General features: G+C 41.6%; 1 protein-coding gene across 3 annotated transcripts in view; it reads left to right on the top strand.

The window, feature by feature from the left end:
* Positions 1-25,494, top strand: part of LOC116819218 (leucine-rich repeat and fibronectin type III domain-containing protein 1-like protein) — a 207,251-nt gene that overhangs the window by 136,543 nt on the left and 45,214 nt on the right. The window lies entirely within an intron of this gene.

The following is a 25,494-nucleotide window of genomic DNA, read 5'->3' as shown; positions in this document are numbered from 1 at the left end:
TGAACATGCTGTGCCTTGGGGCACATAAGGTGTAAATCTAGTCCTGCCGGCCAGCACAAAGTCTAGTCGTCACTTCGGTTCCAACTCTGTCCTCAAAACAGGCCTTCTGCAGAGGGTGAGTTGCCCCCAAACAGAAGAGAGAGCAAATTTCACTGTGTCTTTTATTCAAATGAATAATTTGACCAGCTCTGAATGAAATACAATGAACAATCCCATACTGTCAGAGTAAATGATTTCTAGTTCTTTTTTTCCTTCTACATTTCTGTAATTCTGAAGAAGATTTTGTTGCTCATGCTGTTTTCCTTATTTCTCCTCCTACTTGTCTAAGTGGCTCTTGGCAGAATGCATCTGCATCTTGATGCCCCTTATAGTCATTGCTATTCATATTTGGTTTGTATTGACTAAAGAAAAATCCCATTTTACAGTAGCCCTACAGGATACTTTATTTTCTGGCTCTAATTTTCAAGCTATAGTATTATGTTTTAGAATGGATGTAGTGCTCTCTTATCCAGGAGCATACAGAGGTGTGTTTGAACTGCTAGCACATGAATGGCTAAACTTTGACTTTCATCCTTATGTCTAGGATTTTGTATTATGGAATTTTAGCGTAAAAGCACCTCTTGATTAGTTTGCTTGACATGGAAGATCATAGAGCAACTTGGGGCTTTACTAGCAAGATAAAAATTTCCCCCAAAATTTTTATGTCACAAATATTTTAGAAACACAAAATTATTTCCTATTGAAAATCATGAATATCCAATACAGCTGCTCTTGAAAAATCTAATCATCACTGTTGGGCAATGAAAAAAGAAAATGTCAGGTAAGCTTTCTTGAGCAGTAAAGGAAGAATAGTGCAATAGATGCTATAGAAATTAGAGCTGGAAAAGACATAGGAGAGTTTGTCCTTCCATCACCTCCAGTTTTACTTCCTGCAGTCCACAGCAAGAGCTTTTCCTAGTCCAGTTTTAAACCACTCTAACAAGCAATCCCATTGAGATACTCTTTCCAGACTTGATCTTGCTAGTGGAACATTTTCCTTAATGTTCAGTCTAAATGTTATTTTTTATCTTTATCCCATTGTTCACATTTAGACCCCTTTTACCCTTCAGACAATTAATCTCCTTCATTGAGATAGGCTTATTCTTGTAGGTGGCTTTATATCTTACTGCTCCCCCATTAATTCCATCATAACACTGGTTGTGTTTAGAAATATTAGAACCAGGATCCTGTTCCTTCTCTCCCATAGTATTTCTGTCATTGTATTGGATGATCAGAAGGAAGAAGATTTATCCTATGACTTATCAGCCTTCACTGCGACATTTATAAATAGCTTGTTTTACCCCACTCCCCGTACAAATTAAAAACATGCAATTGCTTTAAGAACAGGTAAGTCAAAAAAGATTACACCATTAGACCTTGTTGATTCTAATGAGGATTGTTGATTGAAGGTGCTCATTGTACTTTTATCTTTAAGGACTTGGAGACAGTAGTGTCTTGTAATTTTACATATTCTGACCATTGGATGTGGAAGTGAATTTACAAGTTACAGCACAGAGTGCTAAGAACCAAATCCTAAATATTTAATTCTTTGTTAACTATAGCAGAAAAATAAAGGAGAAAGAAAACAGAAACTGGGGAAGATGATCCATTAGTGAATCTCCTTCTCAGCGCTTCCTTTATAGCTTTGTGCCGATCACATGACATGCAGCTCTCTTCCATAGTGCAGACTGTTACTGCCCATCAGTCTTCACTTTTTTTAGTGGACTCAAGATGGACTCTCAAATAGAGCACATTCCTGTAGTCTAATCTTGAGGTTACAAGGGTGCAGTTAACTATAGCAAGGGCCTTGCCCAGAAGGAATGGTCACAGTTGTATCACCACACAGAGATGGAAAGAGAGCTCTTGGCAATGGCTGATACCTGAGTATCCAAGAGTAGTCCCTGATATACTAAGATTCCTAAACTCTAAACCTGTTTAGTGATGCCACACTCTTGCAATCAGAGTTGCTGACGTAAGGCCTGATCCAAAGTCCATTGAAATCAGTGGAAGTCTTTCTATTGACTGCCATAGGCTTTGGTTCAAGCCTGTAATCCTTTACAAGTTTTTCTGGTTGTTTCCCACAGCTAACCAGCATTTGCTCAGTCTTCTCTGGATTTTGCACCAGCAAGATAGCCCTTATCCAATCAAGGCAAAGGCACTGGTGAAACCGAAAGTTACATTTGGCTCATTAAGTCCATGTTTTCTGTCCTTTTTAGCAGGCAAAGCACAACACACAACTGCCTGCAAGTGCTATAGCCCTATATGTTTAAAAGATACCCAGGATTCTCCTCTTTATCCTGAAAGATCTTGAATGGGGGCCATACACTATGAAATTAATGGGGCCATACACGATGATCTAGCAGCAGTAGTAGTTACAGAACTTTGGAGTTTAGGTGATGTTATATAAATTTTACAGCAAGCCTTAGAAGCCAATATCACAAAACCTTTTTTAAAGTTAACTTGCTATTACTGAATCTGTAGTTCCTCAGAGATTAGCAGCAATGAATTCAGCTGGAGAAGTTTTGCCTGCAGGTCATTATTAATTTCAGGAAACTGAATTACATTTGTTATTGAAAAATAATAAGCAGGAATTTATAAAGATGTGGCTATGGCAGAAAGTCCAATTCCTATTTTTATCTGGTGGTAGTGAGCAGAGATAATGCTACCATTATGGAGTTAATAGGCATTTATCTGCATACTACACAAAATGGCACCAAATTCTAAGGTGAGTGAAACATGCTACTTATTGCTTGGAGGATGCTTTTTGGTTATGATCCTTAGAGGTGCATAGTAGAGCTGGTCAAAAATATTTTATTGAAGCAGTTTTCCATTGGAAAAATGCCATTTGGGACAACTGAACAGTTTTTTGTAAACTCATATCGATTTTGGCAGAATTTTTGTTTAGGGAAGAAAATAAAAATCATTTTGGAAATGACAAAACATTCCGTTTCAACATTTTTTAAACAGAAGCTTTTGATTTTTAATTTCAAAACTTCTTAGAAATGTATTTTATGTAAACAAAATTTTCAGAAATAAAAAATAGTCAAAATCAAAAGGAAACAGTTTGAATTTATCAAAACAAAATGTTTGACCTGAAATGAATTTTGTGTTCTAAATTTTGTTTCACAAAACATTTGAAATTTGGACTTTTGTCCTGAGTTAGGATGATCATTTTTTCAGAATCTCAAAAATGTTTTGCTGGATGGAGAATGTGTTTTCTGGCCACTTGTAGTGCTGAACACCCTTACTTCTATTCCCTTTAGTGACCTGAGGTTGCTCATCACTATGGAGGATCAGACTCTTCATTAGGAATGAATAACTAGCAAAGCTGATTCCTCCAGACATATCAGGTCCTCAGATGGTGGTGTGCATTTTACTTTAGATGATGCTGTGCATTTTGACAAATTTCTGTTAAGCTTGCATAGCATTATACAAAGTCGTTGCTATCTGTATGTTATTCTATATGCTACGACATGATATGCGCATTTAATTGTAAGCATTGACCACAATCGCAGTTTTGCTTTTGCTCTTATGACAATGGATTGTTGGCTCATTTGCTTAATTCGTGGAATTGCTCTGCTCCAAAAACAGGCGCTGTCATCACACTAGTAACTACAGTGTTATGCCAGTAAGCAGTAGTTCAATACAAATTTACATTACTCTATACTTCAATGACTCTGTTTGAATCAATGCCTTACTGTTTTTAATATTTAGCGACAGTTGCGTGTTGATTTTTTTTAACTGTGTATATGTATCTGTGTGGCAGAGTGGCATACGTAAACTACTACAAAGTTTACTATAAAGAAGGGGGGTGCGATCAAATAAGTTTGTGAACCACTGCTCTAGATAACTGCATATTGACAATTACTGCCCAACGATATGGAATAAAGAGGTTGCAGTTGCTGGCTTAACCACCCAGGTGAGAAGTCTCCTGGTATCGGAGAGTCCTCACGTGGCACAAGACTGGTGCATGCCATTTCTCTCACAGCATCCAGGGTAGGAAGTGTAGGCAGAACTGTGTTCCAGGGAGCCTTAGCTGGTACAGAGTCCATTGAGGCACCATTATAAACTGCTGCAGATTATAGCAGTGTCAAGTCACTCTAACTTGGTTGAGGGCTGAGCCAGCCTGATGACTGGTGGGGGATAAGGGTGGCCTTTATTAGCTTAGCCAGTCCCTTGGATCAAACTTATTGTGTCTTACCATGGAAACAATCTCAAGTTCTGATATATAGCTGGTTCCATTGAATTTATTAATGGAGGTTACAGCTGGAAATTAGGGACATTTTATTTTATTATGTTTCCCTTAATTTGATCGGATTGGATAATGTGTCCAAGGAAAAATTATGACCATTAGAAGATAACAGCAGTTTGCTGTGCATTTTGGACCAGAGTACAATAAATGTTATAAAAAAAAATAATTCCCCTCGCACCCCTATGGGTGGTATGTGTCTTCCTCAACCTCGGGTCCTCTACCAGAGGCCTGGGAGTTTGAGGGTTCTGCGCAGTATCTTAGCTTCTCCTCGCACCCCTATGGGTGGTATGTGTCTTCCTCAACCTCGGGTCCTCTACCAGAGGCCTGGGAGTTTGAGGGTTCTGCGCATTATCTTAGCTGTTCCTAGCACTGCACTCTTCTGGACAGAGAGCTCTGATGTTGTTCCTGGGATCTATTGGAGCCACTCACCCAGCTTAGGAGTCACAGCCCCGAGTGCTCCTACCACCACTGGGACCACTTTGGCCTTCACTTTCCACATCCTCTCTAGTTCCTCTTTCAGGCCCTGGTACTTCTCCAGCTTCTCATATTCCTTCTTCCTGATGTTGCTGTCACTTGGCACTGCTATATCTATCACCACTGCTGTCTTCTGGTCCTTGGCTATTACCACGATGTCTGGTTGATTGGCCAGTACCTGCCTATCCGTCTGGATCTGGAAGTCCCGCAGAATCTTAGCCCTGCTATTCTCCACAACCTTCTGTGGAATCTCCCATCTGGTCTTGGGAGGGTCTAGCCCATACGCTGTGCAGATGTTCCTGTACACAATGCCAGCCACTTGGTTGTGCCGTTCAGTGTATGCTGTTCCTGCCTGCATCTTACATCCTGCCACTATGTGTTGGACTGTCTCTGAGGCCTCTCTGCACATATATATACACACACGTACAGAGTCAATAATCCTTGATGATACCTGGCAGTGAAAGGAGATACCGGACTCCAAAGAGGATAGTAAACATTACTGTCAAGCAAGGTCACAAAACAGAAGAATTTGTGCCATCCATGCTGTTCTTTTGAGAGCTCCAGTGGCAGGGCCGCACTAACATACTCCAGGATTTCATTTGTTTTTGCAAAACTGTCTTGGCCAAAGGCTCTCTGTGGTCAGGAGCTGGGTAGCACACTGCAATCATTTGTGACTGTGGTCAACCTTGGTGAAAGCTGCCAGGCCTTATCCAAACAGAAGAAACTGGATATTGTCCTTGTGATACTGAAGTATATGTGTACAAAGTAACACAACTCCAAAACTGGGCAGAAATCAAATAACCCCAACCTGCCATTATCCAAGGGCACCAAAAATACTGGCATATTCCATGATAAGCCACACTGTTATGTCATACCTTCCCCAAGATTCATCCATATTCTACATACAGGAAGCTGCAGCTGAAAAACAGTGTCATTTTATCTCCAGCCTCCAGGAGAATCTGGTTTCAGGCGTTAGGCTTTGTGATTATGAAATGTGCTTAATAGTTAATTTGTAGCTTTTGAGTCAGCTGTGGCAATTTTCCTTATTTTATATGCTCATTAATTAGTGGCATCTGTAAATAAAACTAAAGAGGTGAAAGGAGGAGAGGACTCAGCCAGTTGTGCTGAGCGGGAGGAGAAGGGTCTGATGTGGGTAGAAGGAATCGGGTGGTGAAATGGATTTGTATAAGACTGAAAGATGAGACACTAAGACCAAAGTTTGCCTTAGAAGGGATGATGCAGGAAAAGAAGTATATTAGCATTCCTACATTTTGAGGTTTGCTCCATGCAGATTTTACCCCTCATTGTTTAGTGGATAATATTCTGAAGGCTTGAAATGAGTTGTTAAAAGGGCTTCCCCTCTATTTGGGTTGTCAGCTTGGTTTGAATACAGGTCCGTCAGCACAGACTCTAGCACTTTCAGTAAAAGAGGAACTCTTATTTGGTAGCAGTAGAAGGCTGCTTCCTCTAGTGGACCAGACCACAGAGGGGAATGTGGCACCTGTGCCGCCAGTGTGTTACATTTACTGTAACCTTGCTTGCATTCCCTTCAGTAGTACAAAGTATGTCACTCTGCATGTACCTTCTTTGAAATGAATGCTGCATTAAATCCACACCCACCGGGTAGGCACAGAGTTAGACAGCATTGCCAATCCCAGGGCTTTTCATGCTTTAACTAACTATTTAAATTGTTTCGGAAGTGGGGGCAGACTGTCTCATAGGAGGAAATTTGGTGTTGGAAGGCTGAGAGATCTCCTGGCATTGTGGATCCAGGAGTTTTTCATAGTGTGTGCAACACTTAAACTTATTTTTATTTGTTCAGGCTTTTTCTACTAGTAAACTGAGATGCAGTGAAGCATCAAACAGTGGAATTTGAGAGCTGACAGCAGGCCTGAGCCAAGGTGAGGTAAGGAGATGACAGAGGTAGATCAAACCTACAACTAAAAACTAGCTGTATTTCAATGGAGCCTGTCAAGGTGTTGGACAATCTCTGTTGTGTATCCTCTACAGAGTGGAATTCTGAATTCTATTAACAATGGCTCAATCTCCCACTGTACATCTTGCTATTAGATATTGCTCTGCCTTTTATATTAATCTTTTTTCTAGTGATGCCAATGGAAATAGAAGGTGATTTAAACAAATAGTCTCAATTTAATTCTCAATATTCAAGGATTGCTTTTAAAAAAATGACACCCGTAAGAATTGTTAGAATAAGCTGGGGAATAGCCTCCATATTCTAAACATCTAGGCTTATTTTTTTAAATTTAATCCACAATAATGTTTACGTTTCTTGATGGCCACACATGTTCATGCAGGACCTTCTGTGCTGCTGTGAAGGGTTCACAAGATAGGTGAGACCTTATTCTCTGAGTTGTGTATTTCACTGGTGATGTTGCTAAATAAGAAATGAAACAGAGCCATATTGACATGCAATCCATGATTCTGACTATTGTGTTGCCATACTAAGAAGACTTCATAACTGGTAAATAGTCTCCTGAGCCCTCTTAATTCTACAAAACAGCAGAAAGCACAATTTTCAGTTCATCTAGGAAGTTGCCCCTTGATTCAGGAAAATAGGTTGTGGGGAAGGGTAGCAAAGCTGATCTACATCATCAGCTTTCATCCAATAAGGCATTTTCGTTTGTGTTTTATTCAAGAGAGTGAAGGAAGCATTTTAAAGATATGTTCTTGCATCAGGTTTGATGTGATAAGACTATTATGTCTGGAAGTTTTTCCATATTGTGATAGTTTATAAAGAAACATAAAATGTAGGTTCGTACAGATTTACTTGGAAGCATGCTAGACAGGTAACACTTCATCTAATTTGCCCCATACCCCTACCCTATGACATAGTCAACTTTTCCCATCTGTCAGAGTCTGTCTGAACGTATCATCCTTTCACCATTCTCTCATTAATTTTCTCCTTGTAGAATTATGCTAGCTGGAAAATTAACTTTCCTGAGTGTTGCTAACACACACTGTCTGGGTTTCCTAACTTATCATTTAGATACTTGTATGCTTCCTAAACATTATCTCTGTCTTAATTTTCTGATATTTTTTTCTGGCTTTGCTAATTCCCCTTTTGTAATCACCAGCAATGCTGGAATTGAATGCCCTTATGACAGATCCTATCACTGTGGGAGCATATCATATCAAATAAAAGTACATCTACAAGAACCAATTTAGGGCTAGCAGCTTTAGAGAGTAAATCAATTTGTATCATTTTCTTATTTTGCACATATTACATGCAAATATCTACATTACGGAAGCAGCATAGTTAAGATTTTAAAAGCATGTAAGTGAGGCAATCCAGAGGTCTGGTTCCTGCAGCAACCATAATTCAGCCATTTTGTGCTTATGTAGTATTTTTCTCACTGCATATGGTATTAACTTTAATGCCCCCTCCCTCTCTGGCAGCATGAAATCCATAATTTCCTTGCTTTTGTATACAAAAAAAAAATGTTGTTTTTTAAAAAGTGAGCTATAACGGGGAAAGATGCCATTGCATATTATATGTCTGTATGTGCATAGTTAGAAACACTCAGTGTTGAATGAGACTTCTTATTATAAATGACATTTCTATTTCAGACGTTGCAGTATCTGGCATTGTGTGCTCCAGAGGTTGCAGCATACTACAGAGTGCACAAAATTGGAAGTCAGAGGCACTAAGGCACTGCAGAAAGACTGCTAAGTCTGCGAGACTCTTTCTGTGCCATCTTAAAAATAGGACAGGTCTTCCACCCTCATGACAACCCCACACATGGGAATATCACTGGTTAGATACTACGGTGGAAGGAGCGATAGGAAAAAAAATGAGAGAGAGAACATCAGGCCTAGAATTATGCTGTTTTAAAAATGGGTAATTAATATACATATACCTATGCGGCAATTTTTTCACTGATCGTTGGCCCCTGAACCAAGCCCACTCCCTTCCACAGTAATTAACAAAATACGTGATTAGAGTAATTTTTAAAAAATTACAGCAGTTTATTCTTTTTTGCTTTCCTATAATTAACTTACAATTTTTCAGGAATGAATAACATAGGTTCTTAGCATTTTGGATACATTTAAATGTCAGATTTCAAGAGCACACTGAAGGAAATCCAGAGGGGAAAAATGCAATCTGAATAATTGATTTGTTTTTGCAAAACTTTGGAAGCTATGGCAGGAGTTACAGTTAGCTCAGACTTTCAATCTCAAGTCTTACTTTCCCTCCTTCCATGGGTTTAAATCAGAGGGGAAACACTGCACAGATGCAGAAATGGCAGAATATAGAATATGCAGATGTTTTCTAACATATCTGTTACTTTTATGATTATGAAAAACAGAGTAATGTTTAGCTATCATAATGTAGGGTAGGATTTGCCATTCAAAACAATAGCATTCTGAAGATACAGTTCTTAAAAAGGATAAAAGTGAGCTGGTAATATGGCTCAGAGATTTAGATAGCAGCAAGTTTTAAGATCTTAATGAAAGAGAGTTGCTTTGAGAAGTTGGTTTTGCTTGGCTGAGCCTGTGTTCATTGGTGGATCAATTGCTTTATTGATGGAATTTGATTTTGTTTGCTGAAGCTGACAGACATGTTGCTAACATCAGATGTTGCTATGGGCACCATCAAACAAAAGTCAATACCTGGCAGTCAGTAGTGAGTATCAAAGGAGGAATATGAGAAAAAGTTAGATAAATTAAAAAAAGAAATTGAGAAGGACTCTGACTCACTTGTAGGCTGTAGACTGTATAACACAATAAAAATAATACATAATAATAAGACTTCGTACTTAGCATGGCATCTTTTTGCTAACGATCTCAAAGCCTCTTCCTAGATTTTGTCCGTATAATTAGCCCCAATTTACAGATGAGGAAGCTGAGTCGCAGAGAGGTCAAGTGACTTGTCCAAGGTGTTAGAAAGCTCAAAAGCTTGTCTCTCTCACCAAGAGAAGTTGATCCAGTTCAAGATATTTCCTCACCCACCTTGTCTCTCCAATATCCTGGAGCCAACATGGTTACAACAGCACTGCATTGTCCAAGATATGACTGTCTGCCATATCTGATGAGGATGTCACCACATCACTTGTGTTCCCATGTGTCTGTATAAACCAATCTGTGAGGAGCAAGCTCATGAACAGATGTCACACACAAGCGTGCAGGCTCCGACTGGAATCCCAGTGCTCACCTATGCCTGTCACTTCACTACTCATCCATTGCCACAGGACTTTCTTTCTATGATACGTGAATGCCTGTGCACTGTTTTTTACATGACAAGACCATTGCATGGAGGCAATATCATTCTGTCAGCTGAGGAAGTAAAACACCAGTGCAGGAAGGGTCATGACGACTGGGACCTGGATTAGCTGCAATGGATAATCATTGAAGCCTTTGTGTTTTGTCAAGCCTTACGTATTCCATGCAACATTTCTCCTCACCATGGGTGTTCCTCCATGGCTGCCGTCATTCAGTTGAAACCGGTATCCCAGTTTGTGTGTGTACTGCCACGTATGGACAGCTACTTGGAGCCACAGATGAGTGCTGGGTGTGAAGTGAGGACCAATGAAAGAGAACCACTCAAGAGTGCGAATGCTCTGACTTTCAGAGGTATTACCTCTCCTTCTCCATCCTATATACCCCACTTGTCCAAGGTAACACCTGTGCAAAAGGGAAACGCAAGGGCTATGCACCACTTACCTATTTCATGCTTAGTGAGTTACAGTTCAGTCCTGCAAAGTGCTGTGGACCCTCATCTCATACTGGGCCTTAGATTCAGAAATAGCACCCTGGTCTCCTGGCCCCACACCAATAGCTTTCACTACCTTCCACACCACCTGATTTTAGAATTGCTCCTCAGATTTGGCCTTTTCCTGGTTTCCAAGACTGTTACTCCAAGAATCTCATCCACACCCACACTGGGTATCAAAGAATATATTTTTCTGCTACAGTTCTGGCCCCTCACTTAAATAAAACCTCATCTTGTCAGCGGACCTCAGAGAAGCCATGTACTATAGTTTATGCATATCAAATTTTTGATTGAACCATCAAAGTCAAATAGAGTATCTTCTCCTCCTGACTTTGGACACCTCAGTTTTTTTGGCATGCATAATATAAAGCAGCCAACCTGGGACTAGAATCCTGCTGACATGGTAGCTTTAGAAATGGGTTAGTAAAAGCCTACAAGTTTGATGCTTTCTGCTTTGATGGTGTCTTTGAAGTCTTTGAAGAAGTGTAGCACACACTCCAATGTCTCATTCCAGTGCAGGACTCAGACAGCTCCAATTCAAAACCTCCGCACTTTCCCCTTATTAGCCTGGTCATTAAATCGTTTATTTATTTTTAAAGTCTCTGAAGCAATTTTGCATTGTCTGTCTGCTAAGTAGACCAGCTAAGCCTGTGCGTGGGATTAGCTCTGTCCTTCAGTCCCTGCTGAGAATAGGAAATCCTGGGCAAGAATCAGTCTCTCTCTTATGTCTTTGGGAATACTTTTGAATTCAGGAAGATAAAGAATTTGCAGTGCTAGCTAACAAAACACAACCAGGTAAAGAATAAACAGCCCTCAATGTGAGCTTCATAGACTCTAGCATCCGAGATTTCAGCACTACAGCAAAATGCTTCCGTCCGTCGAGTGTGAAAGGTAAAGTAGCTAATGGTAATTCATACTATATCCTAAGCAGGAAAAGACTTCCTGCTGTCCCAAATATTGCTGAATTAGATGTTAAGGGTATATGAGTCAGAATATTTCCCACTCTTTACTGAGCTGCATCTATCAAATTTATGTCACCTAGGTGTCAGGGATGTGTTTGCGCAGCCATTTGCCCAACTTGTGCACACATTTCTCAAGATGAAACAGTTCAAAAGTATCCTCCTCAATGTTAAATTGAAAGAGCCAAATCCCATGTTGACACACACCCTTTGCTGCCTTATTGAAGTCAGTGGACTTGCTGAATCAATGGACAATGCAGAATTTGGCTCAGTCTGTGCAATGTACTGCACAGGAGTTTTGCATTTCAACAATAATGTTTCATTCTCTAGGCCAGGGGTGCCCAACCTGTGGCTCTGGAGCTACGTGCGGTTCAGAAGTTAATATGCAGCTGCTTGTATAGGCACCGACTCTGGGGCTGGAGCTACAGGCGACACCTTTCCAATGTGCCAGGGGGTGCTCACTTTCAACCCCTGGCTCTGTCACAGGCCCTGCCCCAGCTCCATCCCTTCCCACCCCCTCCCCTGAGCCTACCGTGCCCTCGCTCCTCTCCCCTCCCATCCAGAGCCTCCTCCACGCCATGACACTGCTGATCGAGAGGTGTGGGGAGGGAGGAGGAGACACTGACTGGCAGGGCTGCCGGTGGGTGGGAGGCACTGGGAGGGGGGAGCTGATGGGGGGCTGCTGACGTATTACTGTGGCTCTGTGGCATTGAACGTTGGTAAATTCTGGCTCCTTCTCAGGCTCAGGTTGCCCCCCCGCTCTAGGCAGAGAGATGGAGGGTGACCAAATGACCTTTACAATGTTAACATGTCTAGTAGCAGACTGCTTGAGGAAAGCTAACAGTAAGATACATATTTGACTTGTTCTTGAACAATTGCATACCAGAAATCTGCATGCTCTAGGGAGGTAGTAGTCTAGGCGGGGACACTGGCCTCTATGAAGGAAGAAGACAGTAGTCTGAAAATCAAAGATCAGCATCATTTCCTCTAAAAGGAAGATAAAGTTCTTACAGTAGTATGTTTGCCTCAGATTCACTGTAAATATCCCAGAATTTCTTCTGTGGAAAGTTATTATTGTGGAATTCGTGATACAGACAAATGTGAAGGAATTCAGATGCAAATGTTTAAATCCTCAACACAGCAAGCTTATTTAAAAAATAAAATAAAAAAGTAACCAAAAACAAACCCCAAAACACTTGGAAGTGAAATAGGGCTGAAAGATTGTTTTGTATTTTCAGTTAGGGTCTAGACATGGATTATCTGATCGCCACAGAAATAAGTTTTTATAGGTACTACTGAACTACTAGAAACAGAAGCTGTTTCTCTACCCTGCAACATGTGCAATCCTTCACACCTGTGCCATGAGGATATCAAAGATAATGAAACCAAAATGGTAGCATCGTGAACCAGGGCTAGACTCTGCCTTCAAACAGAGTCTGCCCATTAACTTCAGTGGGAGTTAGGTCTACTTCTCTCTTCCAGGGCAGAATGTGGCCCTTAGCTAAGATTCTGGAGGGACATATGATTGGGATTATAGCCAAGCTTGATTATGCTTATTCTATTGTTGTTAATGCTTTGCTTTATAAATTGTTTTCCCAGAGTACGTGGGGAAGAACCTTCCATCTGAACAAAGTTGGCATTAAAAGTTTCTTTGTTTTTTCTTAAGCAAAGTTTATTTTTTTAATATCCTCTGTGAGAGAGTCGGCAGTGAGCATTGCCTCCCTTTCAAGTGTTTTGCATTTCAGTAGGTTTCTCCAGAAGTATCTTGAAATATTGAGGAGAGACAGGGTAGAGTAAACTTACTCAAAGTCCAGGAAGTCATTGTCAGAGGGAGAAGTTGATAACAGGCATTTAGAAATTTTATACATTGTGTGCTATCTTGTCATAGCATCTGCAAATCTAGTGCTACAGTTTATAGTGGCAGATATGAGAATTATTTAAACATAATTGAAACCTGACAAACATGATTCAATTAAATGTATATCCTTCATCTGATTAGTGCTCTGGCCAGAGATTGACTATGGAGGGAGGGTTTGCTCAGTGGTTTGAGCAAACCCAGGGTTGTGAGTTCAATCCTTGAAAGGGCCATTTAGGGAACTGGGGTTAAAAAAAAAGTCTGTCTGGGGATTGGTCCTGCTTTGAGCAGGGGGTTAGACTAGATGACCTCCTGTGGTCCCTTCCAACCCTGATATTCTATGATAGGCAGCTCAGTAAATGCTAACACTTTTAGGCATAAATTCCAAAAGAAAATTTGAGACTTACTGCAATTCTGATAATTTTCCTTTATTTTCTGTTTGTAAACATATTAATAAATGTGATCAAGTTATCATATTTCAACACAAAATACAAGCATAGGATCCACTGAAGGAAATTGACCAGAATGACTTGTCACCACAATCTTAATGGCTTTGGTTTGATAAGGGAGCAACATTTCCACAGAATGTGTTCATTGAGTAACTTAAAGGGAGGCCTGCAAGAAAAAACTTGGTGCTGCAGTGAGTGGTGGTGGTGACTCAGTAGGGGGCAGATCCTGCTCCCATTGACATCAGCAAGTTGGGGGGGGGGAGGGGAGAGCTGTGCAGTTGAAGGCATGAGACTCTCTTTCTGGAGAGACATGAAACCCAAGTCCTGACTGTTTGTGGTCATTAAAGTTCCAAATGAACTCTCTGTAAGAGTTGAGCCATTAGTGCCCTGTCCAGTTCAGAGTTATTCACTTATTCTCCTGAATTACTGTCTAGAGTTGTTCATCCTATAGTGATTGTATTTTGGACTGTACACTCTGTGGGGCAGGAACTTTATCTTCATTTGTTTTGGTAAAGGGTTGGGCACACTGTGGGCACACTACAGTCGAAATAATAGCAAGAATAATTATTTCAGTTATGAAGAAGGTATTTTCTGGGCAAACAAAAAATAAATGTGTGTGTGTGTGAGAGAGAGAGAGAGAGAGAGAGAATGAACACATAAGTTAAGGCCAAATTCAGCTTGGTATAAATAAGTGCAACTACACTTAGGTTAATGGTGGTAAACCAATGTTGAGGTTCTGCTGCAATGTATGAATTTGTTTTGTTGCAAGGTGTTCTGGAATTCTTTGGGAAGAATACATATATATCTGTAACATATTATTGTAATATGTGGATTTTATTATTTAATATTGTAAGGGACATTTCCTAAAATTAGCTGACTTGCACGAAAATATTTATGTTCTTGGCTATTATATGTAATCGCACCACTTAGGCTTAGTTAGTAAGACTTGAGGTGCAGGAGAGGTAATAATTCACCTTCCCCCCCCTTCACCCTCCAGCACCGAACTGTGAAGGGTTTAATCTAGATGTAAAGCAGTGAGCATTGTGAGGTTGCAGTTCATTGTATATAAAATTGCCACTTCTGTTCTAAAGGGAATTACAGTTTTACATATTGATTTAGTATTTTTCATAATGTACGTTAGCTGATAGTTTAATTTCACATCATTGACTGCAACGTATTTTATAAACAGTGTCTCCATGACCTAACAGTCAACTTGGCCTTCATGAAGGAAAGTAAAACACCCTGATAAATTATAGGCAACATGAATGACTGACTGAGTGAGGCAGAACTGTAAAAGGTCTGGTGGTGATATATAATTTTTGTACATCCAAATTCAATATTCTGAGATGTTTAACAATTGTAGGCACATTCAACTTTATGGCAAATATTAAATATCCATATCAGAAAGGAGTCATACACAAAGGAAAATTATGACCCTTGACTCACCTTATATTCCTGTTTACATAGAGAAAGTTGTTTTAAATTAGTGAGATTATAGCACCACTAAACACTTCTCATAAAGTTTTATCCAGACCTTGCTCATAAGATAGTTTGAGTTTAAGCAACAAGTTCCAATTTGCAGAATAGTGAGGAGTCATTTAATTAAACGTTTTCACAGTCTTGTGAAATATAATGTAACCAAACTACTTCAACACCCCCCCCCCCAAACAAACAAACAAACCACTCCTATTCCTACAACTCCTGGACCCTGCAGAGGCGAACACGTGGGTCTTGACTCCACACAGAGGGAACTGGGTTTTTTACTAGCTTCCCAAAATGGCCCTTCCCCAACAAGTGTCCCAGGAGGAGGCTGTGGACAGAGGGAGTTTCTGGTCCCCTGTCTTCAGTGGAGGCATAGCACCAGGGACTTTGGGGGACTCCCTGGCATGGATCCTTCAGGTTTGAGAATGGGGCCAGTAGTCTGTTCTGTGGGGAGATAAATTCTGCCCCACCCTATTGAGCAAGAGGGTAGGAGCTCCATCAGAGTACCTTTGCAGAAGGAGGTGGGGCTCTTCTCGGGGGATCCTCACTGAGCTAAGAGCAGGAGAGGGACTCTGCTGGAGGACCCTAACTGAGGGGGAAGGTGACCCACATTATTAATTTTTATTTCAACTGAGTTGTAGAAAAATGTCTGGACTTTTTTTCCAGTATTGTTTCATTCCCAATGTAACCCTTCTGCCTGGTGGAGTTGGAAGCAAAAAGGGGCAAGTTCAATATCTAGGGCAGTGGTCCCCAACGCAGTGCCCGCAGGTGCCATGGCGCCCGCCTGGGCATTTATGTGTGCCCGCCTAGTGCCCAGCAGGGGAGAGAAGCTGCGGCCCTGCCCCTGCCGGGGACAGAGAACTCCGGGGCTGCAGGCTGTGGGCGTCCGTGTTCTCGGTCCCTGGCAGGCGCAGGGCTGCAGCTGAAGCCGGAGAGAAGCCGTGGCCCCACACCTGCCAGGGACAGAGAACTCTGGGGCTGCAGGCTTCATTCTATGTTAAAGTAAGAATAATAAATATATTTGGGCCAGCAGTTCAACAATGTTTTACTTTTTTCAAATAAATAAGATGAAAACCGTTTATGATATTTATTTTGTAAAAGCTCCTTGACTTTTCTTACAGGTGGATAAAAAAGAGCAAATTCACATGGTAAGGTGAAAGAGTAATTGCTGAATAATTTAATTAATACCTTTTACATGTAATATTGCCATTTTATCTTATGGATTCATGTATTATGTAATATTAAATATGATGTTTTTCGTATTATTTAAGGTACAAATACAAAATAAGCCTTGAAAAATTATTAGTGCCCGCCACGCTCTTCTGAAAACATGAATGTGCTACTTGCCACAGAAAGGTTGGGGACCACTGATCTAGGGGTTCCTCTTAACAATACAAAACAGAACTGGCTTGAGCCCAAACCCAGTAGTCTGGGAAAACTTTACACCACGCCTGGGCACCTCTAAGAGTCAGTACTTCCCCATGCGCAAGTAGTGAGTCGGTGTATAGCAAAAGAGAACTTTCATTAAAAAGGAAAGGGAACCAAAGCATTAGTTTGGGACAACACCACACCCACATTCAAAAGATTGGGTCCATAAGCAAACGCAGCCCCACAATATGTTCAGTAGTGTTCTTTGCCTCAGTTTCACACCTTCCAGTGTGAAAGTCTGACAAACAAATATTGGTTTAACACATTGCTCCCCTCTCCCTCCACTGCATCCCACTCATAGTTGGCTGTCCTTGGTTAGTGAAGACCCAGAGTTCAGAAGTATGTTCATCTCCCATCCCTGAGGGGCATCAACGAATATCTCTGCTGCTGTTTCTGCAATTGGCTCACAGCTGCCACTGTATCTCTGCCACCACTGGCAGCCGCTGCTTGCTGCTCCCATGACATCACATTCTGAAATTCTGCCACTTAACCCAGCTCTTAGTGTTTTCCACTGTCACCAGTTTCAGCAGGTAGTGGGGAACTTTACAGCAAGTGTAATTTCTGTATTTGCTGTCAGCATTATTATTAAATACTGGAGAGGAACAAGTCAAATGGTGTCTAGGTCTGTTTAAACAACATCCACACCACCTAATAGGAACACCTAACCCCAGCCACACTCATCTTCACTGAGATTTGGCATCGCTAATCCCAGTTTAGCAAGTGAGATCATAGTTAGGGTGACTCCTCAATCAGGGCATGCTAAGCACAGTTCTGATGCCTTGTACTCACACAATAAGGATCACAACATTTAATTACCCCTGCATTCAAATACTAGAGTGATTTGTAACTCCAAACCAGCCAAAATGGATCATCGTGATACACACCTAGGCAGAGTAGGTGTGTCTATGCAAACACAGTCTGCTCCTAAAATGTTTCCACCCAGTGTGGCACTAGATGTCAGGGGAGAGCTCATTGAGACCTTGCTAACATTTGTTAATGTATTTAGGTCAAGGTATAATAAGGCTTATGAGACGTTGGCAAAAACTAGTTTGAGTGACCATAAGAAACTGGAAATCAGCTTGGAATTTAGCCCAGGTCTGTGTGAATCTGTAACACTAGAAAGATCACATTTTAATGGCAGAGCCTAGAAACCTGCCGCAGAATCGCCAGCCCCAAGTATAACAATCTGTGTTGGGTTCTGCTTCTTTTCCTTCTGATTTTTTTGAGCCTTTAGGGACACATTTTCAAGCTTTTTTCTGCAACTATAAGAATTAAAAACAGGCTTTTTAAAAAATAGGAAAACTAAGATCTCGTAATTACATGACTGCAAGAACTGGAACTTTAAGAGAAACACCAAATATTATGAGACATAAAATAAAATAATGAGAGTTAGCAATGCTGCTTCTGGTACTGGTCACAATAACAGTTAAGAAAATAATATATTAAACTGTCATGTGGGCAAAATCTGTTTTCTTTCTTGAACTTTGTGTTGACTGGAAAATAAAATGGATCATGTTAGAAATAAACTAAGGATTGAAGTAGATTGGTTGTTTCAAAACAACAACAACAAAGCAGCTTTAGAACTTTGTTTTATCTGATAGAATGTTGTTGTTCTTTAAAATCTTCGTTTGTGCTTTTCACCTTCTTAAACCCATACAATTTTCAGAAATTATTTTTCACGCTAGGAATAATTTGAACAACAGATTCTGTTACTGCTGTGGGGAGCTGTGAAGCAGAGGTATTTTTAACAGTGCTATTTCCTTCACTCTGCTATTACTGTTTTATTCATTTCAGCAAATTATACAATCAGTGTCGAAAAAGTACATTCTTCTAAAGTTCACTTTCCTTTCATTTAGGGCTGTGATGCAAAAAGAATATTATTCTATCAGATTTATATCTCCCCAACAGTTTTTTTCCTGTCAAATGGCGACGGTTCAGTTTTGGTTGGTCTCACATCAGTTGTACTTCTTTACAAGTATTAATTTATGGGAAATGTGTCACTGCCTCTTCTATGTATCATGCTTTCCTAGATACTGTTGAGTGCCAATCAGCATTAATTATTTGAGAGAGATTCTGATTCTGCTATCCTATGCTTAATCATATATCTATCTGGGGATGGGAAGTCTCTCTTTCTCTCCCGTACTTTATGCTCCTCCCTCTCTCTCACTCTGTCTTAATCTTCATTTTTCAGTTTTTGCAGGGATTCTACTGAAAAAATGCTCTGTCACCAGGCCCTTTACAGGTATGTCTGCACTGCACACTAACTCCAGGTTCTGACTCAGGTTCCATACTCACATAAATCAGTCTGATGCAGGTCAGCTAACATGCAGGACCTGGTCCTAGGATCCTGCCAAGAGTGCATAGTCAGAGCCCATGTCCCACTGTGACTCGAGTAGGGTGACCAGGTATCCAATTTTCAACCGGAACACCCAGTCGAAAAGGGACCCTGTCAGCTCCTGTCAGCACCATCGACTGGGCCGTTAAAAGTCTGGTCAGCGGTGCTGCCGGGCTAAGGCAGGCTAGTCCCTACCTGTTCTGGCACTGTGCTGTGACCCAGAAGCGGCCAGCGGGTCTGCCTCCTAAGTGGGGGACCTGCCTCCTAAGTGGCTCTGCAACCCATTGCCCAGTTTCCAGCCAACGGGAGCTGAGGGAGTGGTGCCTGCCGGTGAGAGCAGTGCACAGAGCTGCTTGCGCGCCTTCGCCTAGGGCCAGACCTGCTGCTGGCCATTTCCAGGGCGCAGTGCAGTCTGTGGTGCCAGGACAGGCAAGAAACCTGCCTTAGCCCACCCACTGTGCCGCTGACTGGGATCCACCGCAGGTAAGCCTGTCCGCAACTCCAAGCCCCAAGCCGCTACCCCAGCCCTGAGCCCCCCCCAAACCCAGAGCCCCCTTCTGCACCCCAAACCCTTCATCCCTTGTCCCAGCCCAGAGCCCATACCTCTCCCACACCCCAACCCCCGCCCCAGCCCAGAGCCCCCTCCCACGCACTGAACCCTTCATCCCCGGCCCCACCCCAGAGCCCTCACCCCCTCCTACATGCCACCCCTCTGCTTCAATCCACAGCCCCCTTCCACCTTCCAAATCCCTCGGACCCAGCCTGGAGCCCCCTCCTACACCCCAAACCCCTTATCCCTGGCCCCAGCCCAGGGTCCACAACCCAACCCCTGCCTCAATCCGCAGCACTGTCGCTCACTCTGAATCTCTCAGCCCCACCTCACAGCCTGGAGCCCGCTCCTGCACCCCAAATACCTCATTCTCAGCCCGACCCCAGAGCCTGCACCCCCAGCCACCCCACAACCTCCTGCCCCAGCCCAGTGAAAATGAGCGAGGGTGCAGGAGAGTGAGCCATCAAGGGAGGGGGAATTTAGTGAGCGGGGATGGGGCTAGGGTGTTTGGTTTTGTACAGTTAGAAAGTTCAACCCTAGACTCGGGTCCAAGCCCTATCATTTTGCAGTGTGGCTGCAGCTCAAGCCATAGACCTGAGTCAGAAGGTCTGCATAGAGCAGTATGAACACATTAGCATGACTGTGAGACCCAAGTCCAGCAATTGTAAACCCAGGTTTCTAGTGCAGTGTGGATGCTCACATGTGGTTCCCGTAGACTTGGGTTTACAGTGCAGTGTATGCTAAAAAGTCACGCTTGGGATCATGCTAATTTTCTCTAGCCCCAGGGTTTCATTGAGGGTGCCCTATTCCAGTTCCCAGGAATTGCATTCCAGGTGTAGTTTCTGCATCTTCACTGAGTCAAACTGGCTTGGTGTCTCACTGATGGTAGTTTTGGTCACCTCTGAGGTAGCCTGAACTCATAGGAACAAAGAGATTGACATACTTAATCAGACTTGCTGATACGATATCCTGTCACCAAGAGTGACCAGTTACAGGTTCTTCATAGGAAGGTGCAAGAAGCCCCGCGCAGGCAGTTTTTATAGCATAACCAGAACAGGGAGCCAATGGAGTGGATACAGATTTGGTATGATTTACCATGGCTTCCAGGCCCTGCACAGGAGGTGGGCTGCTGTTGTACTAGCTAGAATTTTTGATTGTCCGTGGCAGATGTAGGTAGGTGGATTATAGTTGCTAGGTGCTCATCTGAGAGCTAGGAACTACTGAAGACCCTGTGTTGCTTTTCAGAAACACCAAAACATTCCATTGCAGGAACATTCTGATGTTTCTGAAAAAAGATACTTCAGACTTTCAGTTCCACAAAAAGTCATTTTTTTTTAATTTTTGTCCCAATTTGAGATGAACAGTTTTGCAAGAACTCAACATTTTTCACAGAACTGGAAGTCCATTTCCTGGCCAGCTCCTTGCCAGCTCTAGCCATATCTCCTCCAAGGTTTCAACCAAGGTAGCATTCGGGGTACTAATTTATGTTCCTTGCAGTTAAAAATATTTGTAAAGCACTGTTCTTCTTGCAAAATGTCTCAGAGAAAAACTATCTATACTTGCACTTTTAAAGTATTGGAAAAAGGAAGTGCATTTTCAGTCCTTTATGCCTCCTGCATTAAAACCTCCATGTCAAGAGATAAAAACATTCCTCAAAAATCAATACAGCCAGCCCCTGAAACCATGGTAACCAGATTTGCCAGTAGATTCGTTCTCCTCCTGATCTGATTAGGAGAATTTCCGTAGAAATAAACTTATTCCGACCCCAACAAGGAAACCACACAGAATGTTCTGAGTTTGCATAAAAGAAACTCATTACTAAGCTGATAGACTTTTATTGGGTCTTCTACCTTGGCAAATCAATTTAAACTCTCCTCAGCAATCTGATTTCAGTTTTCTAATAGCTCTGATAGTGGAATCTCAAGGCTCTCCCCATTGGCAGAATAGATAGTAGAACAGTTTGGTTATGTGTCTGCAATGACTAATGGCTATGCTGCCCAATTCAGTGTACCAAGAGAGTCTCTAGGAGACAGAAGTGCAGTGTTCAATTTAAAGTTATTCTTTTTGCATGGCTGCTCTTAGGAAAGATTGTTCTGCTGCAATTTGTCTTCAAAGAGATTCTCCTTTCACTTAGGTCAGTGTAAATCAGTTGTAACATCACTGGATCTGCACCTACATCAGCAAGAGGAGATTGGATCCTCGGTGTTTTTAGGAATCTTTTGGCAAACGATGATTTAGGGAGAGATTTTACCGCATAGGAGTCAATGGAAAGAAGCTCACTAACTCCCATGTGGCTATTTTTAACTTTTAGGGAACACAAGCGCCTCAGAGGCCTGTTTTGTTTTAATTAGCGGTAGCTCAGAGCTTCAAAGCTGGGATCAAGGTTTGGGTCTAAACCCAAACCCCACCACCAAGTTCTGCTATATTTGGATAAGAGGTTTAAGCCCAGGCCCATCTTTTTTTTAAGTCAGGAATTCTACGGAAATTAAATTTCATTATGGTACATCACTGGTTGTCATTGTTGATCTAGCAAATACATGCTAAATAATTGTTCATGGCTGTATGGAATTTGAATGGCAGAGAGATACTGTGAGAAGGATACCTGATAAACCACATTAATGCTCTTGAAGATATTTACTAAAGCCTAGAATCTCCCTGACCCTTATTCAGCAAGATGGAGGGGACGGAGAAGGGAAAGGGCAGCCCACAAATGGACAAGAAGAATTGCAGCTGCTATGCTTCGGAGAGTGCAGGACTGCTTCCACCCAACTGCCTTGGAAGGACTCTGCACTCCTAAGGGGTGGTAAGGAGACAGGGCCAGAATTCTGCCCTACAATGCACTGGCCAAAGGAGGGTAGAAGAATAAGCTGTATGCACAAAAGACTGTGGTAGTTGGTTCAGTTGTAAGAAGCATTCTTTTCCCTGAGGCAGGATGATTCCCTGTGCACCCTGAAGTAGACAGCTGTGCATCATCCTTTACTGCCAGATGACCCTGCATAACACAATCTAGTCCTAAGGAGATAGGAGAGACACATTTGCTCTGAAGCCCAGTTTTGGCAATAGCAGTATAGGGTTAAAGAGAGCAATCTGAGTGGGATTATTTTGATAGATTAACTCAGGTTGCTCTCTCTGTATTGGGCTCCAGATACCTTATATATTAATGCTTGTAATAAGCTTGGAGATTTTGGGGTGGAAGTGCTACCAAAATGCAAATAATTCTTTTTTTTTGTTATTATTTATTGAAACCCAACATAAGTTAAATAGCCTCTATGGAAATTCAGGCCTTTGTTTTCCATTGTTGTGAGCACTCGTAAGAGATTTAATAGAAAGCACTATAGCATTTTGATGTTTATGATCATTTGTTGTAACGAATTGCAGGTGAAAAGGAGTCTCATGCTGTCTGGAGATGGTAGAACATTGCCTTTAACTTGTTAAATAGAACATTTACCGAGGAAGCCTGAGGGCTTTGGTTCTATTCCCTCCTTCACACCTTCCATGTTCATTCATTTCATTATGAGCACGTACAATATGTCAGTTTAATAAGGTGCTTTGTGTGTGTGTGTGTGTGTGTGTATACAGTGTAATGCTAGGGGCTTGATTGTGTAAGGTGCTCAGTGCCCTGAGTTTTGTAGGTTGTAGAGAACTACTGCTACAATCCTGGTGAAATCAAACAAGTAGATTAGATAATAGACTTTATTAAACCACAATAGTGGGTGTATAAAGTGCAGGGACTTAGTTGTGAATGAGTTTTGCATTGCTACAGTTTATAATAGATTTTATAGTTTAAAGAATCCTCCTAATTGCTAATATTTGGCTAACTCTGTGTGCGTAGACAGACAGTGAACCTAAGAATACCATGTATCACTGTGCTTACTTAGAAGTAGACTTACCTCCAGACAGTCCAGCACAGAGAACTGCTCTGGCTCTAGATAAAATGTCAAACTAAAGCCCCATCTCTGTCTCATTACATGGATATTGTGAAATTTCAGGCCATTTTTTAAAATTTAAGAGACACTCTGACACTCAGCATTTTCTCTTAACAAAACCACAGATTAATTGGTTTTAATTCAATCTTGTTGGTGGTAAATGAGCACAAAAGTAACTACAATGGCCACATTGTTTCACCTGCTAATTGTTAATTTAAAATGTAATCCTACAAACTTCTACATAAACTGTAATGGGAGTTTTGCTTGCTTAGACACTTGGGTACTATGACCCATATAAGTAAATGGGGACATACATGCATTATAAGATCTGAATGCTGACAGTGTGATTACAGATATTCATGATGGGATGGACCAGTGGCTGTGTAGCATCATTGTAGAGATAATAATGGTTTCCTGGTATCTGCAAAGAGAAAGCTGGACTGGTGGACTAAGCTATATAATATACCTGTCGCTATGGTATGAGTGTGTCATAGTCTATGGATTACTTTTCACTTTAGGCTTCGGGGATCACACAGCTTTTTCACAGCTGACATATCTAGGTGTCTTTTAAACAACTCATATCACCAGTCGCCTTTCTTGCTGTGTTTGATTGTGCTTTCTGTCATTAAAATAATATTGAGGATCTGATTGAAGCCGACCAAAGTTAGGTAATCCCAGGACTGCTTTCTGTCCTTCACTCCAGTAAATATTATGAAATCTCATTCCATTTTTCAAATCTAGTAAGCCCAGTCTTCTACATTTGTCTCCTCACCAGTACTGTTGCTAGACTCAACGAGCTTGCAGAGGTGGACACCATACAGACTTAAAATATGAGAAAAGGCTGTCAAGAAAGAGGCCTGATCCAAAGACCATTGATATCACTAGAAAGACTCCTATTAAATTCAATAGGCTTTGGATCAGGCTCAAAGTTAGAGACTATGTCCAGTCCACTAAATTTTATGGGGAAAGAAACCTGCCAAAGGATTAGTAAGAGGTAGCACTTATTCCAGAATAGCTTAACAAAAGCTAAACTTTGTTGTTATAGTGGGAAAAAATCCATCAGAAACCACCAAAAACTTATTTTGGTCATGCTCTTTAGCTCTCTTTAGTCTTGATGGAGCTTTATAACATTAACTAATTTAAGGCTTCAGATGTTGCTATTGTTCAGATCAGGTCTCGTTGGGGAGAAATTTTGCTGCAGCTGAAAAGAATGAATTTATGCTGAATTTTTGTTCCTGATAGTAACCCTTGACATACAGAGGCTTTTTCCTGTATAAGCACCCATCAGCCGACCATCAGATGTACAGTAAATGCTTTAACATGTCAGTTGTTGTTATACACAGCGTAGGTGAGTAGTTACTTCCCTGAAACCTGCAGTCCCTGAACACATTTATAAATAGCGTTGAAGACTGATTTTTCTTCTTCTACCCTGGTTATTATAATGTATCTTTGGAACTAGTCCAAGTACAGCTTTAGCCTGAGGTTAAAACCATTTGAATTACTGTCCTCAGCAAAAGTTTAACAATTCCAGAGGTCTCACACAGAGGGAGCAGAATAGAACAGACATCAAAATCTGTTTGCTTCATAGGCCTGGTCTACACTACGCGTTTAAACTGATTTTAGCAGTGTTAAACCAATTTAACGGCGCACCCGTCCACACTGCGAGGCCCTTTATATCGATATAAAGGGCTCTTTAAATCGGTTTCTGTCCTCCTCCCCAACGAGAGGAGTAGCGCTAAAATCGGTATTACAATATGGGATTAGGGTTAGTGTGGCCGCAAATTGACAGTATTGGCCTCCGGGCGGTATCCCACAGTGCACCACTGTGACTGCTTTGGACAGCAATCTGAACTCGGATGCAGTGGCCAGGTAAACAGGAAAAGCCCCCGCGAACTTTTGAATTCATTTCCTGTTTGCCCAGCGTGGAGCTCTGATCAGCACGGGTGGCGATGCAGTCCCAAATCCAAAAAGAGCTCCAGCATGGACCGTACGGGAGATACTGGATCTGATCGCT

The sequence above is a fragment of the Chelonoidis abingdonii genome, chromosome 11 (genome assembly GCF_003597395.2).
Source record: "Chelonoidis abingdonii isolate Lonesome George chromosome 11, CheloAbing_2.0, whole genome shotgun sequence".
NCBI classification, from domain to species: domain Eukaryota; kingdom Metazoa; phylum Chordata; order Testudines; family Testudinidae; genus Chelonoidis; species Chelonoidis abingdonii.
The sequence above is the reverse complement of the archived record's forward strand: the minus strand, read 5'-3'. Positions and strand labels throughout refer to the sequence as shown.